At 40.0% G+C, this 7,500-nt stretch overlaps 2 long non-coding RNA genes across 2 annotated transcripts in view; one reads left to right on the plus strand and one right to left on the minus strand.

The window, feature by feature from the left end:
• Positions 1 to 949: 949 nt before the first annotated feature.
• LOC121857508 overlaps positions 950 to 7,500 on the minus strand; it is a 10,786-nt gene continuing 4,235 nt past the window's right edge. Inside the window, exons 2-4 of the long non-coding RNA XR_006087223.1 lie at positions 2,383 to 2,624; positions 1,750 to 2,210; positions 950 to 1,583 (exon numbers count right to left, since the gene is read on the minus strand). This is a non-coding gene — a long non-coding RNA (uncharacterized LOC121857508). The remainder of the gene's footprint in view (positions 1,584 to 1,749; positions 2,211 to 2,382; positions 2,625 to 7,500) is intronic.
• Positions 4,245 to 7,500, plus strand: part of LOC121857507 — an 11,389-nt gene continuing 8,133 nt past the window's right edge. Inside the window, exon 1 of the long non-coding RNA XR_006087218.1 lies at positions 4,245 to 4,305. This is a non-coding gene — a long non-coding RNA (uncharacterized LOC121857507). The remainder of the gene's footprint in view (positions 4,306 to 7,500) is intronic.

Consider the following 7,500-nt stretch of genomic DNA (forward strand, 5'->3'; position numbering starts at 1 on the left):
CTGAGTACCTCTCACTATCATATTATTATTATCATTATTATTGTTATTATTACTTTTTGTTGAGTCATTTTTCTTATATTCTAGGAAAAATAATTTAGCCCAGTAAATGTTTTAGCTCAGCGGTAACTAATGTAAATATTTTTGACCCACAGAGAGGAAACGAGTCTACCCAAATGACAATGAACGAAGCTCGCTGGCGTGTCAATGGCCCGCTCTCCCTAAATGACTCAAGAGTTCTATCCATTTTAAGACAATACCATCTATCCCCACCATCCATCTATCCTTATAACCTATCCACCTGCTAAGCTGGTTAATAAGCGGAGGAAAGCTTGGATATCACATACATGCTTATCCACAGCTTAATATCCAGAAGAACAAGTGATGGTGACTTTACTGCGAAGATATCTAAAACTCTGATAAATCGTATTCTCTTGTTCAATGTTTCCCTTTAGCGTCTTATCTCATGGCTTTGAATATAACTACGGTTGATTTCTTATCATTAGACATCCAAGGTGCTGAAAAAGATGTCTTGAGATATATTCCCTGGGACAGTGTCAATATACGGGTCATGGTTATAGAGGTTGTGCATTACGAGACGATGGACCGCCATTTATTTCAGAGCTGAAGATTATATATTTATTAGAAAAAGATGATCCATTAATACTCAAATATATCTATGATTTATGTTTAATTATTGTGGTTATTTGTAATTAATTTAACCCCTTTTAATACAGTGACGCCATTTAATTATAGATATTCACCTCAGAAGTAACACCGTACACAAGGGATTAAATTAATTAAACCCAACTTGGGATACAAACCTAAAGGAAATTAAACCCAACTTGGGATACAGACTTAAAGCAAATTAAACCCAACTTGGGATACAAACCTAAAGGAAATTAAACCCGACTTGGGATACGAGCCTAAAGGAATATAATAAACCATTGTATACGATTAGTCGGGTTTAATGAAAGTAGATATGTACGTGTTTACATGTATGTACACACACACACGCACGTACATATATTTACAACACATACATATATTTTCACATACACACATGTACACATGTATACAAATTCTCAAATAATTTTATTAAATAACTATTTTTCCAAAGATTGGAGTATTTACAGTTGTTTATGGAGGTCAGGTCAGGTCAGGTCACGCTGTATCCTAGGGGTCACACAAGGGTCATAGTTCCATCTCAAAGGTCACAGTAGCATCCCAAAGGTCACAGTCCCATCCCAAAGGTCACAGTCCCATCCGAAAGGTCACAGTCCCATCCCAAAGGTCACAGTCCCATCCCAAAGGTCACAGTCCCATCCCAAAGGTCAAAGTCCCATCCCAAAGGTCAAAGTCCCATCCCAAAGGTCACAGTCCCATCCCAAAGGTCACAGTCCCATCCCAAAGGTCAAAGTCCCATCCCAAAGGTCAAAGTCCCATCCCAAAGGTCACAGTCCCATCCCAAAGGTCACACAAAGGTCACAATACATCTCTCATCATCAGTACAGTTTAGAGAGCAGTTTCCATGAGACTGTAATGGCCAGACATACAGACAGACTCGTGGTGACGGTGGTAGTGGCCTAGAAGATAAATAATGGGTAGATTAGTAGTAGTAGTAGTAGTAGTAGTAGTAGTAGTAGTAGTAGTAGTAGTAGTAGTAGTAGTAGTAGTAGTAGTAGTAGTGGTAGTAACAGTAACAATATATATATCAATAAACACGACAGACAGACAGATAATTAAACTCACTCTTGATTGACGAGGGAAAAAATTATCACCAATTCTTCTTAGATCGTTCCCAATACCTCGCCATATTTCTTGGGAATCTCTCTCTGTTTTTACCTCTCTCATCTCTCCCTGGTGAGGAATAATCTCTCTCATCTCTCCCTGGTGAGGTATAATCTCTCTCATCTCTCCCTGGTGAGGTATAATCCCTTTAAGGTGAGATTGAAGGCGATTATTCCAGCATAAGGGAGGGAAACTATCTTGACGTAGCCGGGAGGGAAAAATGGAGTATGGCTTCAAATGGCGAATATTTTGACTCCTCTCTAAGCTAAGGTGGAGTTGGGTTCCTTCACGTGGCTTGCGATGATGATGAGGTGTGGTAGCTTGTGTGGTGGCTTGGAGGGGCTTATTTACCTCAGAGAATTGGTGAAAGATAACTGTATCAGGCGGTGTGTTGCTCAGTACTACGTCTGGCAGCGGAGTACCTGGAAGAGTTTGTTTACAATTATTAAATCACGCGCGAGAGACAGACAGACAGACAGACAGACAGACAGATAAAGAAAGACAGACAGACAGACAGATAATTAAATATATAACCAATATTTTCCATTCATTATAAATATAAATAAATAAATTATAAAAAAGAATTAAACTTACCATAATAATCCGGCCATTCCATCACCATTGACGAAATCCTTCCACAAGTTGTACAGCTGTGAATTAAACCCTCCTTTACGTTATATCCAAATGGTACTGCTCCTATGTGTGTAAGAACGTTGATCATTATGTATGGAAGTCAAGGGAAAAATCAAATCTTCGTTCTTCTTATTTGACCACAGGACGTCCTCTCCCTCTCGTGTCTTGATGTACACTGACGTCATGGATTTGTTTTGGTAGGTCTAGTGCGTCATGGTGACAAGTGCGCAGGCGCCATGTTCCAGGAAATTGTTATCAGTTATTCGTTATTATTCCATTTTATTCTACCTCTTCCTGTCAATATTTCTATCTAAATCATGAATATTAATCTTCAATAATATTATTTTAAAATATATATAAAGATTAATATTACAAATCTAACGGTAAAATAACATTGAAAATAATATCGATATTCATGATTGGCAACTCCATATTGGGTGATGCTCCGCCTACTATTCCGGGTCAACCAATGAGCAACAAGCGGCGACACGTGGCGGGGGATTTGGCGGGAAAAGTTGTAAACACGGGAAGAAAATTGTAAACAAACGACTTACGTGTTGACAAGGGGTGTAAACAATAGATTTACCAGGTGGCGGTCAGGGGAGGGAGGGGGGGTAGGGGGAGAGACGAAGAGAGAGAAGAGAATGGAGAGATATAGAGAAAAGGAGAGAGAGAGAGAGAGAGAGAGAGAGAGAGAGAGAGAGAGAGAGAGAGAGAGAGAGAGAGAGGAGAGAGAGAGAGAGAGAGAGAGAGAGAGAGAGAGAGAGAGAGAGAGAGGGAGGAGGAGGGAGGAGGGAGGGAGGAGGGAGGGAGGAGGAGGAGGGAGGGAGGGGAGAGAGAGAGAGAGAGAGAGAGAGAGAGAGAGGAGAGAGAGAGAGAGAGAGAGAGAGACTCACTCACTCAACCTAACCAGAAAGTTTTTAAGTCAAGTCATTAATTAATTCTGCCTAACAAGCGTACAGACTTAAGCCGCCACAGTTGTTATTGTCCACCGCCTCTACAGGTGTATATTGGTGAACAGGTGTCTTGACTCGTTAAAACATGTCTTGGTTCCCACGCCGAATGCTCACTTACGGGCCCCAGGGGATACGAACCTTCCATGCTTTATGCTCATTGAAGGGCCCTAGGGGATACGAACCTTCCATGCTTTATGCTCATTGAAGGCCCCAGGGGATACGAACCTTCCATGCTTTATGCTCATTGAAGGGCCCCAGGGGATACGAACCTTCCATGCTTTATGCTCATTGAAGGGCCCCAGGGGATACGAATCTCCCATGCTTTATGCTCATTGAAGGGCCCCAGGGGATACGAACCTTCCATGCTTTATGCTCATTGAAGGGCCCCAGGGGATACGAACCTTCCATGCTTTATGCTCATTGAAGGGCCCTAGGGGATACGAACCTTCCATGCTTTATGCTCACTTAAGGTCAGCCGTCACGAGAGGACCTCAGCTCACAACACTTTACCTTTGACCTCTAATGATGTTTGGGGTTACTCCTATTACCGACGGCGTGAATTAATTAAAAACTTAGGGATAATCTAGCAGTTTAGTTCACCTGTTAATTAGATATTTAACTTTACCTGAGGTGTTAGTGTAGGTCAGGTCAGATCAGGTCAGGTTAAGGTAGTGTTAGGTCAGGTTAGGTTAGATTCCTACTCGGGACAAAATCCATACACATCCAATAACCATTTTTGCTCTGGGTGGGAGATAACGATCCTATATTGGCAACATACGCGACTCAGCAAGTGTAGTTCTGGCAACAGTGTGATTCCTCCGTGACTCTGGTTAGCTAAGTATAGCATTGACAGTCTTGAGGGAGAGGCAGCTAGGCACGCAACACTCTCTCTCTCTCTCTCACTGTGTTGCTCCCTTCATTGATCGCGGTAGAGGAAACACAAAACTAGCATAAAGTGTTAAAAATAGCGATATATATTGGTGAACATTAGCGGAAAGTGCTGATATGTAGGGAAAAGTGCTGGATATTGTGTTTATTTGTGGAAGAGTGATTTATTATTATTATTATTATTATTATTATTATTATTATTATTATTGTTATTATTATCATTGTTATTATTAATTATGAATTATCAATATTATCGATGAGCAAATTTTTTCACACACACACACACACACACACACACACACACACATTCTATTATCCTCTCACTCAATAAATCATGAAATAGCTGAATATTACATACTAGTAACGAGGCTATTTTCCAGCTAGTTGTAGGAATATTCATGATTGTATTGGCTAGTAGAATATAGGGGTGTGTGTGTGTGATTGACCTCTCTCTCTCTCTCTCTCTCTCTTACGTGTCAATCACTCACCTAAACATTCAATCACCTCAATCACCTGTTTACACGAGTTTTCCCTAATAGACCCTAACATTTTCTCTGGTTCCCGTTGATACTAAAATAGGCAACAGATATGCACCAGTGGGACGACGGCTTCTGATTGGCTAATACTGAGCCAATGAGATGCGGGGGAAGTATCACGTTGGGTGTCTGTTGATGGTAATACTACTACTACTACTACTATCATGGTAACTGGTGCTATGGTGGGCGGATAGCCAGGCAGGAAGTAGTGCAAATACTCAGTACATCTAGGCATCGAGCCAAATCACACACTACCACACACTACCACACTCCACCACACCGCACTACACTGTACCACTACAAAAATATAACTTACATTTTATTGATAAGTCTGTGTGTGTGTGTGTGTGTGTGTGTGTGGGTGTATGTGGGTGGGTGTGTGTGGGTGTGGGTGTGTGTGTGTGTGTTGAAATTAATTATAAAAGTCTTAAACATAATATTGATTTAAAGGTAAAAAACTGTATACCTACACACACACACACACACACACACACATACACACACATACACACACACACACACACACACACATATACACAGAGTACACAATATATATACTTATTAAATATACGTATATATAATTGGGTTTTGTATGCATTATTATTAGCAGTAGTAGTAGTAGTGGTAGTAGTAGTAGTGGTAGTGGTGGTAGTAGTAGTAGTAGTAGTAGTAGTAGTAGTAGTAGTAGTAGTAGTAGTAGTAGTAGTAGTAGTAGTAGTAGTATTACCGCCATTAGTTCAACTTACCATACTTGACCACATTGCCACCTCACAGAAAGTAACCCTATCCATCCCTTTATCTTCACTTGACTAACCGGTAAAAATATCCCCTGAGTGACCGGCAGCGTGCACTTGACACCATCTCTCTTCCGTCACCTTAAAATAGTTTCCGGATGTTTTTATCACGATGAAAAACACACCCATAGATTTACGTTACCTGTCTGTCCTGGTAATGCCATGTCGGCTGGGAGAGTGGAAGTTATCGTATGTTAGGCAGCGTTTATTATTTATTTAAAGCTGTTATTTTATATATCTATGGTGAATTAGTTCATATATTATTTAAATAACAAGTAAGATATATTATTTATATCTTACGACACGTGAGATTGAGTAAATAGCCAAAACTCTTGGAGAATTTGACGAAAATATTTATCTTATACCAGCTGCCGGGGCGGAGGGAAAACTTATCGTACTGCGTCATCGACTGGTTGAGTGGGGTGTAAAAATACAATTCTTATAAGAGACCGGCAAACCAGGGTTCAAAGCCACTGGCAGCAACTCAACCCAAACAACAAGCTGTGGAAAATATTCAACCGGTAAAAAATTCAGGAAATCTGGACAAATTTCATCTGCTTACATACCGTCGCTGCCATCGGGAAAAACTATCGTACCGGGATGGGAAATATTATAAATTATGTTTTTATACGGGGTCTACCAGAACTGGGGCCCGTTTGTACTGGGACCTACTAGAACTGGGGCCTACATAATCTGTCACCGTACATAACAGCTAAAAAACAAACCCACAAATTTAAATGTCAGAAACGTCGGCTGTTTTAGTTTATATTTTACGCGGGAAATTTAAATCGACTTTTTACGCGGGAAATTTAAATCGACTTTTTACGCGGGAAATTTAAAGAGACGTTTTCAGGAGTGAATATAAATGACCTTTGTCGGGATTGTTTGTTTGTTTATTGTTTATTATTTGTTTTCACTTGTTACGTCTGTCTGTCTGTCTGTTTATCTGTCTTTAATAAGTAGTGTGTATTCATCTTTCTCTTTATGTATGTATGTATGTATGTATGTATGTATGTATGTATGTATGTATGTATGTAAGGTCACACTGATGGGGAATTACTGATCGAAAGACTCCCACCTTCCTTCCTTCCCTCCCTCCCTCCTTCCTTCCTTCCTCCTCCTCCTTCCCTTCCCTCCCTCCTTCCTCCTTCCCCTCCCTCCTTCCTCTCACTTTCTGGGTGTTTCCACGTCTAGAACAGGGTTGCCAACGGACCCAGCAGCCTTGCCCAGTGTTGCAGAGTAATGATACCGCCATCGTGACGCACTGTTGATTCACCTCACCATGGGAATAATGTTCGATAGATAGATAGATAAATAGATAGATAGTGATTCATATAGCTAGATAGACTAGTACCTACATAAATACATACATACACACATACATACATACATAACCTAACCAAACCTAACCAAACCTAACCAAATCCAACCTAATCCAACCTAACCTAACCCCCTCCAGGTAGCATAATCTTCACTACAAACGAAGACAAATTATAATTTACATTCTTGGCACAGTTCCAACACCTCGCTATTACTGTACAAGAAATCCTGAAATTTAATTGAATCACGTGGAGTTTAGACACCCTCTTGTTTATTTCACCTGATGATTAAACACCCTAATGTTAACGTGATTGGATGTTAATTTAACTTAACGTAGAGGTAATTTAAGTTAATCTATCGCTAATTAGTTTAACTTAACATAATGATAACTTCAGCTAACCAGAATTTAACTTAACATAATGCTAATTTAACCTAATTTAATACTAACTGAATTTAACCTAACCTAATGCTAACTTAACCTAATCTAACCTAAAATTAACCTAATCAAACCCTAGGCAGCTTAAAGTGTTGAAACTTTAGGTAAAATAAGCTGGGGTCTCTGGTCTTCATATGAGTCGCGTGAAT

The sequence above is a fragment of the Homarus americanus genome, unplaced genomic scaffold (assembly GCF_018991925.1).
Source record: "Homarus americanus isolate GMGI-L3 unplaced genomic scaffold, GMGI_Hamer_2.0 scaffold19065, whole genome shotgun sequence".
Taxonomy (NCBI): domain Eukaryota; kingdom Metazoa; phylum Arthropoda; class Malacostraca; order Decapoda; family Nephropidae; genus Homarus; species Homarus americanus.